This window comes from Pongo pygmaeus, chromosome 12 (assembly GCF_028885625.2).
Source record: "Pongo pygmaeus isolate AG05252 chromosome 12, NHGRI_mPonPyg2-v2.0_pri, whole genome shotgun sequence".
Taxonomy (NCBI): Eukaryota; Metazoa; Chordata; class Mammalia; order Primates; family Hominidae; genus Pongo; species Pongo pygmaeus.
The window spans coordinates 71,227,001-71,237,137 of record NC_072385.2 but is presented as its reverse complement, the minus strand read 5'-3'; the positions used below and the strand labels follow the sequence as shown (position 1 = coordinate 71,237,137).

Sequence of the window (10,137 nt, the reverse complement as noted above, 5' to 3'; positions counted from 1 at the left end):
TTGGGAGGCTGAGGTAGGAGGATTCCTTGAGGCCAGGAGTTCGAGACCAGCCTGGGCAACATAACAAGACCCCATCTCTATTTTAAAAATTAAAATAAAATAAGAAATTACCCTGACCTACCTTGTTTGACTGTAGGTCATAAGAGTCCCATTCCAGACAGGGCTCTGTCTCATACTCAGAAGGAAGGAATAAGTGGTCAGAGGCCAAGAAAAATCTAGACAGACAGGCCTTGATGGGTTTTCCCACTTATTTAGATCATACCCTCTTGTCCAATCATATTTCTATACAGCTGTCCATACTTTTTAAAATCTAAGCATAAAAATGATAATTGTCCTTGTATCTTTGGGTCTTCATGCTAACAGCTCCCATGTAGACATGTTAAATAAATGTGCATGCCTTTTCTTCTATTAATCTGCCTCATATCAGTGATTTTTTGGTGAATCTTCAGAGGACCAAGGGAAATCTTCAAAGGGCCAGTGGGTTCCCCTTGGCCCCTACAATGCTAAAGCACCATAATTGGAGATATTTTGTTCTGAGCCCCAGTAATAGCTACTCTAGTGGGCACGAAATGAGATCTCATTGTGGTTTTTCTGGGTTTTGTTATTTAAGGTAAAATGTCACATGAAGTCTTGTACTGTCTATCCTCCACCATAACCACCACACAGATTGTCTCTCATGGTAGCCTTTAATCTCCCTCTGGGAAACACACCTTTCTTCTTTTTGGCTTTACTTTGTTTTTCTTGCTTCTGTTTTTCACTGCAAGTCATCAATTTCTGATGAAATACACTCATCTCAAACTGAGGCTTTAAAAAACTGGTATAATATAGTCACTTTTCATGCTGTGTAATTTTTGTCTTTAGTAACTTTCCAAACTCTGAAGTTATCTCTTAAAGAGGCTCGTAGCTATCTATTTCATAAACTGTATTATTAACACCAAAGGTTTATTTTGCTAATTCGAGATCTGACTTTTTCTGTGATTTCTTTAGTTGCAATTTATCTGCTATTTTTTCTGGTGTTAGCACTTTAGGTTTTTCACGTTCTTCTAACCTTTTCTTGATTTCTTATTATCTTTTCTTCTGTTGCCATTCTTTGTCTTTTATTGAAGCCATCCTTACAGGGTTAACAAGAATTTTGGCCAGAAATATAGTTATAATTAAGCATTGCCGGGTGTGGTGGTTCATGTCTGTAATCCCAGCACTTTGGTGAAGCTAAGGCAAGTGGATCACCTGAGGTCAGGAGTTCGAGACCAGCCTGGCCAACATAGTGAAACCCTGTCTGCACCAAAAAAATACAAAAATTAGCCGGGTGCAGTGGCGGGCACCTGTAATCCCAGCTGCTTGGGAGGATGAGACAGGAGAATTGTTTGAACCTGGGAGGCAGAAGTTGTAGTGAGCCAAGACTGTACCATTGCACTCTAGCCTGGGCAACAAGACTGAAACTCCGTCTCAAAAAAAAAAAAAAAAAAAAAATTAAGCATTAATCAGGCTGCGCTTTGACTCACTTCTTTGTAACCTTAAGTCACTTATGTAGCACTAGACGCTTACCATTTACATCCCCAATGTTCCTTTTCCGGTGTTAAGACTTTTGTTTAAAAATTGCTTAAGCAGATTCTGAATTCCAGCAAAACAGTAATGCCAACCAATTTAAAGACCCCCACGGAGGAACTGAATCAGCACAATAATACACTCTCCTTACCTCCGTGTCTCATCACTTCACCCTGCATTCAGCCAAACAATCTCCACACTTGAGCCCACTCCAAAATCCTTAAAAACCCTAGCCCCAAACTCCTCAGGGAGATTTGAGATCCCATTTGGCTGTCCTATGATTAAACCTCTTCCTCTGCCGCAGCCTGGTGTCTCGGCATACTGACTTGCCATGTGCACTGGGTGATGACTTTATTAAGGTTAGAGTATCTTCTCTGTTATTTTTTTCTTTTCTGAAAATTTTACTTCTTTTTTTTTTTGAGACAGGGTCTTACTCTGTCGCCCAGGCCGAAGTGCAGTGGCACCATCTCGGCTCACTGCAGCCTTGACCTCCTAGACTCAAGTGATCCTCCTGGGCTCAAGTGATCAATCCTTCCATCTCAGCCTCCTGAGTAGCTGGGACCATAGGTGTGCACCTCCACACCCAGCTAATATTTGTATTTTTGTAGAGACAGGATTTTGCCATGTTGTCTAGGATGGTCTTGAACTCCTGGGCTCAAGCAATCCTCCCGCCTTGGCCTCCCAACGTGCTGGGATTACAGGCGTGAGCTACCAGGCCCGGCCTGAAATTTTTACTTCTGGTTTTGCTTCTGCTTCCTTCCTTCCCTGCCCCTGACATATCATCATCATCCCAGTTATCCTTGATGTCTTCATCTTCTCCTTCCCAGTGGTCCCCTACCTTGTAGTGCCAGTGCCCTCCACACTCCACAGAGAATGAGTCCATGTCCCAAGAGTCCAAGTCCTCCCACCTATCATCACTGCTGCCATCTGAAGCCAGGTATGGCTGGGCCTGAAGGGAAGAGTTAGCGCTGCAGAGGTGAGAGGTGAAATGCTGGATTTGCTCTCGTTGGCTGGCAAGGGCCCTCAATGGTTGTGACTGGCATTTCCCTGATGGCTAGGGATGTTCAGCGGCTTTTCATATGCTTGTTTATTATTTTTTAAATTTCATCATCTCTTTTGATGAATAAGGTTATGCATCCTTGTATATGTTTAAGAGCCCTCTGTATGTTATTTTCTATGAATTGTTTATATCTTTTGTTTAGTTTTCTTTTGGGATGTTGTTTCTTTTTCTTGTTTTCTTTCTTCCTTTCTTGGCCTTTTTGAAGAACTAACTCATAGATTTATTTATTAGTGCTAATTTTTATGTTTTGTAATTCATTTGTTTATCCTTTATTAATTTCTTCCTCTTGCTTTCCTTAGGAACGATTTTCTTCCCCTCCCCCTATAACTTTCTTGAGTTTTTTTTGTTAAATGAATTTTATTATTTTGATTAAAATTATTTTTAACAGCCGGGTGTGGTGGCTCATGCCTGTAATCCCAGCACTTTGGGAGGCTGAGGCAGGCGAATCATGAGGTCAGGAGATCGAGACCATCCTGGCTAACACGGTGAAACCCCATCTCTACTAAAAATACAAAAAAATTAGCAGGGTGTGGTGGCACGTGCCTGTAGTTCCAGCTACTTGGGAGGCTGAGGAAGGAGAATCACTTAAACCCAGGAGGCAGAGGTTGCAGTGAGCTGAGATCATGCCACTGCACTCCAGCCTGGGCGACAGAGTGAGACTCCGTCTCAAAAAAAAAAAAGTATTTTTAACATAGTTTTTCTCCTCTACAAACTGTTTTAGCTATAGTCTATGGGTTCTGATATATACAGTTTTCACTAACATTATTGTCTACTTAGGGGAGAAAAAAGCTTTTCCTCTACCCTCTCAGTTTTAGTACCTAGCGACCTGTCAAGAGTCACATTCACAGGAGAAAAACCATACAGCCTTTTTTTTTTTTTTTTTTTTTTGAGATGGAGTCTTGCTCAGTCACCCAGGCTGGAGTGCAGTGGCACGATCTCGGCTCACTGCAAGCTCCACCTCCTGGGTTCACACCATTCTCCTGTCTCAGCCTCCCAAGTAGCTGGGACTACAGGTGCCTGCCACTACACCCGGCTAATTTTTTTGTATTTTTAGTAGAGACAGGGTTTCACCGTGTCAGCCAGGATGGTCTTGATCTCCTGACCTTGTGATCCACCAGCCTCAGCCTCCCAAAGTGCTGGGATTACAGGCGTGAGCCACCGCGCCCGGCCAAGGCATACAACTTTATCATGTTAATATTTGTACATGCGCCAGGCTTCACAGACAACAAGTGAAAAATCCAAAGAGATGATTGGATTTGAAGGCATATATACCATTTTAACATAAAGTGATAAACTAAGGAGAAATGACTAGAAAAGAAAAAGAAGCCTTGGGCTTCTAAGGGGTTAAATTGTAGGAAGGTGATGAGAAAAAGTCTGGGAGAAACTAATGGCAGATAAGGGTTGTTTAGTGCTATCTCTAGAGGTAACATTAATTTTCCATTCTCCTCTTCCTGGTATGGGTGGGGGGAACTTTACAAATGGGAATTTTCTTTGCAGAAAGGAAATGTATGTCCTGCTTGTAGTCAGATAGGAGGAGGGCAGAGAGCTCTTCCTGTGTCTGCTGCTTCAGCTCAAAATAATCCTTATACCAAAGTTATGTATTTTGAAGTACCATATTCTGATCTCCTTCACTGAGATATTTTATACTTTCTTTTTTTTCTCTTCCTCCTTCTTTTTCCTTTTTGGACCTAGTGTTAAGTCAGGGAGAGTTATAAAAGTCCAAGTGGTAGGCTGGACACTGTGGCTTACACCTGTAATCCTAGCACTTTGGGAGACTGAGGCGGGCGGATCATGAGGACAGGAGATTGAGACCATCCTGGCTAACATGGTGAATCCCATCTCTACTAAAAATACAAAAAATTAGCCAGGTGTGGTGGCAGGCGCCTGTAATCCCAGCTACTCAGGAGGCTTGAGATAAGAGAACCACTTGAACCTGGGAGGTGGAGGTTGCAGTGAGCCGAGGTCGCGCCATTGCACTCCAGCCCGGGTGACAGAGTGAGACTCTGTCTCAAAAAGGAAAAAACAAAAAGTCCAAGTGGTAAAGTTTGTTTGTTTTCTGGTTCTATAATAATTTTTAGTTTTATTACATCATGATTAGAGAATGGTGTCTCAGGCCAGGCATGATGGCTCATGCCTGTAATCCCAGTACTTTGGGAGGCCAAGGCAGGAGGATCACTCAAGCTCAGGAGTTTGAGACCAGCCTAGGCAACACAGTTAGACCTCACCTTTACTAAAAATAAAAAAATTATCGAGGTGCATACGCCAGCACACACCTGTAGTCTCAGCTACTCAAGAGGCTGAGGTGGGAGGATCACTTCAGCCTGGGACTTTGAGGTTGTAGTGAGCTATCATCACCAATGCACTCCAGCCTGGGTGAAAGAGTAAGACCCTAGAGAAAAAGAGAGAGACAGACAGTGGAGAGAGGGAGAGAGAGGTGTCTTTATTCCTTTTGCAATGTAATTACTTTTGGGATTTATTGAAGTTTTTGTGACATAATTACTGTGCAGTCAATTAATTTTGAAAACGTTCCATGGATACCTCATAATAAAATAAATTTTTAGTCTTTAGATTATAAATTTGATATATAAAAAGGAGCTCTATTGAAAAAATATGTTATTTGGGTCTACCTTATGACCATGGCCTAAAAGAGAGGTAAATTAAACTCCCTAACTGGTATGTTTCTATAAAAAGCAGTACAAAATTGTTCTTTATAGTCTTAATATTAATTAGATAATTATTAATTAGTGGTAATGTAACCACAAAACAGGTTCACCTTGCCTGCTGCCAAGTATTATTTGTTACTTAGATATTAATAAGAATTAATAAAAATATCAATTGTGTGAATTTCCCAACGTTATTATTAAAGAACTATTGTCTCATTTAATGATTTTTCTTTTTTAACAGAATTCACCCAAGTCTAGTATTAAGATCACAATCTCTGCTAAACTTTTTCTTTTTTTTGAGATGGAGTCTCACTCTGTCACCCAGGCTGGAGTGCAGTGGCGCGATCTTGGCTCACTGCAACCCCCAGGTTCAAGCGATTCTCCTTCCTCAGCCTCCCAAGTAGCTGGGATTACAAGTGCATGCCACCATGCCAGGCTAAGTTTTTTTTTGTATTTTTAGTAGAGATGGGGTTTCACTGTGTTAGCCAGAATGATCTCGATCTCCTGACCTCGTGATCAGCCTGCCTCGGCCTCCCAAAGTGCTGGGATTACAGGCGTGAGCCACTGTGCTCCACCTAATCGCTGCTAAACTTTTACACTTGCTTGGTGAAAACACATTTTTCTCAGCCTTTTGTATTCAAACTTTCTTTCTTTCTTTCTTTCTTTTTTTTTTTTTTTGAGACAGGGTCTCACTCTGTCACCCAGGCTGGAGTATAGTGGTGCCAGCTTGGCTCACTGCAACCTCCACCTCCCAGGTTCAAGCTATTCTCCTGCCTCAGCCTCTTGAGTAGCCGGGATTACAAGCATGCGCCACTACCCCTGGCTAATTTTTGTATTTTTAGTAGAGATGGGTTTTCCCTTGTTGGCCAGGGTGGTCTTGAACTCCTGGCCTCAGATGATCCACCTGCCTCGGCCTCCCAAAGTGCTGGGATTACAGGTGTGAGCCACTGCACCTGGCCACAACCTCTCTTAATCGTTTTGTTTTATCATTAGGTTTTACTTTGTGATTAAATATGAGAATGTCTTTTAGCAGCTGATTGTCATATCAACAAGTAAGTCATGTTGATATGACAATTATGTTGATATGACAATTATGTGTTGGTCTATTATCTTTGCTTTATTATTGTTTGTGTTTTTAGTGATAATTTGAAAGGTGTGTATTATTTTTGTTCTAGTAGCTACCTTTATCACTTTTTTAAGAAATAATTTTTAGAAAATGATAAAGACATAACTCTCATGTAGATACAAGAATGAACATGTGTTGAAGATTTTATTTTTCTCCTTAATTAGCAAGGGAACCAGTCAGGTATTATAACTGTTTCAAAGGAAAAAGTCAAAGGAACACAAATTTAAATGGACAAAGAGATTGAATTACAAATGGAGGCAAACTGGTTTTTCCACAAGGGAAAGAAATCAAAGGAATCTCTTCTAGGTAATACAGTTTGCATATCTATCAGTCACCTATGATTTACAAAGAGATGCAAAATAGCTCCAAGACAATGAACAGGACCAGAAAATGCAGTTTTTCATTGAAGTACAAAATTGCTTTTTATAGTCTTAATATTAATTAGATAATTATTAATTAGTGATAATGTAACCGCCCAACAGGTTCACCTTGCCTGCTGCCTAGACGGAGCTGATTTATCAAGACAGGGGCACTGCAAAAGAGAAAGAGTTTAATTCATGCAGAGCCAGCTGTATGAGAGACTGGAATTTTATTATTATTCAAATCAGTCTCCCTGAACTTCGAGGATGGCAGATTTTAGGATAATATGATAGGCAGGGGCCAGTGAATCAGGAGTACTGATTGGTTGGGTCAGAGATGAAATCATAAGGAGTCAAAGCTGTCCTCTTGTGCTGAGTCAGTTCCTGGGCGGGGGCCACAAGACCAGATGAGCCAGTTTTTTGAACTGGGTGATGCCAGCTGATCCATCAAGTGCAGGATCTGCAAAATATCTCAAGCACTGATCTTAGGTTTTACAATAGTGATATCATCCCCAGGAGGGCCAGAATCTTGTAGCCTCTACTCAAATTACCTAAACTCTGAGTCTCAGTTTCCTTCTCTGTAAAATGAGGATAATAATAGAACCTATCCCATAGGTTTGTGGAGAGGATTAGTGCATGTGAAATGCCTGATAAGTGTAATGAATATTGGCTGTTATTAAGGAAACTGAGGCTCAAAGCAGATGAAGGGTGATCTTTCTGTTCCCCAGTGCTGCTTGCCTTACCTAATATGTCAGAAGGTGACATAAGGAGGGGAGCATTCAGTTCTAGGATACACATTGTCTCTACAAGCATTTATGGAAACTTTCAGACCATGACTCTAACTCATGACATCCTTCCTCAGACTCCCCAAGAGCTGGCATGACACAGTGGGAGGTGCTGCCTGAGTGTGCAGAGTGGGCCTTCACAATGCCTGTCCAGGAGGACTGAGTTCACTGGGTGAGCACCTCAATCCCTTGTCCCTGTTGCCTCATCTGTGAAACGAAGGGGTTACCAGTGTGATGCTAAGCGTAGACCACAGACTATAGCCTCATCTTTTGGTGCACCTGAAGGAAGTTAGAAATGCAAATCTCAGCCATCCCCCTCCAACTCCCCTCACACAGACTTACTAAGTCAGAATCTCTGGAACAAGGATCTGAGAGCTTCCATTTCTCTTTTCTTTCTTTTTTTTTTTTTTTTTTTTTTGTGAGATGGAGTCTTGCTCTGTTGCCCAGGCTGGAGTGCAGTGGCATGATCTCAGCTCACTGCAACCTCCGCCTCCTGGGTTCAAGCGATTCTTCTGCGTCAGTCTCCCAAGTAGCTGGGACTACAGGCATGCAGCACCATGCCTGGCTAATTTTTGTATTATTAGTAGAGACAGGGTTTCTCCATATTGGCCAGGCTGGTCTCTTTTTTTTGTTGTTTTTTTGAGACAGAGTCTGTTGTCCAGGCTGGAGTGCAGTGGTGTGATCCCAGCTTACTGCAACCTCCACCTCCCAGGTTCAAGTGATTCTCCTGCCTCAGCCTCCTGAGTGGTTGGCACTACAGGCACCCGCCATCATGCCTAGTTAATTGTATTTTTTTTTTTATTTTTTATTTTTCTAGATGGAGTCTCGCTCTGTCACCCAGGCTGGAGTGCAGTGGCATAATCTGGGCTCACTGCAAGCTCCATCTCCCAGGTTCACGCCATTCTCCTGCCTCAGTCTCCTGAGTAGCTGGGACTACAGGTGCCACCACCATGCCCGGCTAATTTTTTATATTTTTAGTAGAGACAGTGTTTCACCGTGTTAGCCAGGATGGTCTCGATCTCCTGACCTTGTTATCTGCCCGCCTCGGTCTCCTAAAGTGCTGGGATTACAGGCATGAGCCACTGTGCCTGGCCAATTTTTGTATTCTTAATAGAGACAGGGTTTTGCCATGTTGGCCAGGCTGGTCTTGAACTCCTGACCTTAAGTGATCTGCCCATCTCAGTCTCCCAAAGTGCTGGGATTATAGGTGTGAGCCACCACACCTGGCAGAGTTTGCATTTCTAACATGCTCTCCAGGTACTTTTTTTGCTTGCTGAAGTGGAGAACCTCTGGGTTCTGACAGTGGACTGTCAGAGGTCTTCACAGACTTGAGTCCACAGATGCCTTCAGGTGCCAATGCAGGGGCCTCACGGTTGGGCTTCCTGGGTCCCCACCCTAGGTCAGTGCAGGACTCAACCAGAGCAACTCCCCTGGGGTTCTAAGAAAATGAATGTTCCCCTTCTCACTCATTAGAGGTTAGAAACTGCTGGGCTGGGGTCAGGGCCACTTTTGTAATTTGTGGGGTCCAGTGCAAAATGAAACTGCAGGGCCCCTTATTCAAAAAACAGGAAGAAAGCTTTTTTCCTTTCTTCTGTGGTCTCCCATGTCACAGTGGTTTTTAATTTGTGATTTAATGTCATGCACCCTTCAGGCATGGGGATACAGGCAAGGTGAGTACAGACCCTTACCAGCTTCCGGACCTTCCTGAGGAAGCTGCAGTTTACAGGGAAACCTCTGAGCTCTTTTTGGAGCAAAACTGATTGCAGCTGGCAGCACGCAGGTACTTAGGGTGATTAACGAATGCATTTGAAAATTCCCTCCTGCTTCAGCCTCAGCCTGCGCCTGAGCTATGGTCAGTGCAGCAGTACATTTCTGTATAATCTCTTTTGACAACTGAGAGGGGGGCCAACCCACAAGACTAACCCAATTACAGCAAAAGAGAGACCTGGCTGCTCCCTGTCGACAAGGTGAACACAAGGGTATCCTCTTTCGGGGATGTGGTGCTTCAGGACCAGTGGGCTGCCGGCACGGGAAGTACTTTCCTGCTCCAGCATCTTGAGATATTTTTGCTTTGTGACAAACGGTGGCTGTCACTCTTGGGCTGTGTCAATTAGGCACAATCTGCTTGCACCTCCACAGCTGGGCCTGAGATACTTCAGCCCAGGAAGAGATATGCAATGGTAAGAGCCCTTACCCGGGATCAGAAAAGTTGGGGTCTCTGGTTCCCTATCTTGCTGTGTGGCTTTGGGTAGAACATTCAGTCTCTTTGGGCCTCAGCATTCTCTTCTGTAACATAATAAGGTGTTAAAGTAGATTACCCCCACCTCTTCTTCTCTCTCATTAACATTCCATGCGGGTAAGGATTTAAGAGAGAGTTTTCAGTCTATACTGTTAGTTTTACAGGTATTGCTGTAAGAACATAGGGCAGAGGGGATATACACCAAAACAAGGGTTGGGGTTACATCATGGAAGGCTAAAGTGTCCACTTAAAGAGTTTGGCACTTCTTCATAGGCAACAGGGAGTCATTGAAGGCATCTAAAGAGGGAAAGGAATATGTTCAGAGCTGAGCATTAGGAAGAGGAAGTGGGAAGCGATGTT

At 43.1% G+C, this 10,137-nt stretch overlaps 1 pseudogene; it reads right to left on the bottom strand.

The window, feature by feature from the left end:
• Positions 1-639: 639 nt before the first annotated feature.
• On the bottom strand, positions 640-9,592 carry LOC129030015 (eukaryotic translation initiation factor 3 subunit J-like; annotated as a pseudogene).
• Between the last annotated feature and the right edge of the window lie 545 nt (positions 9,593-10,137).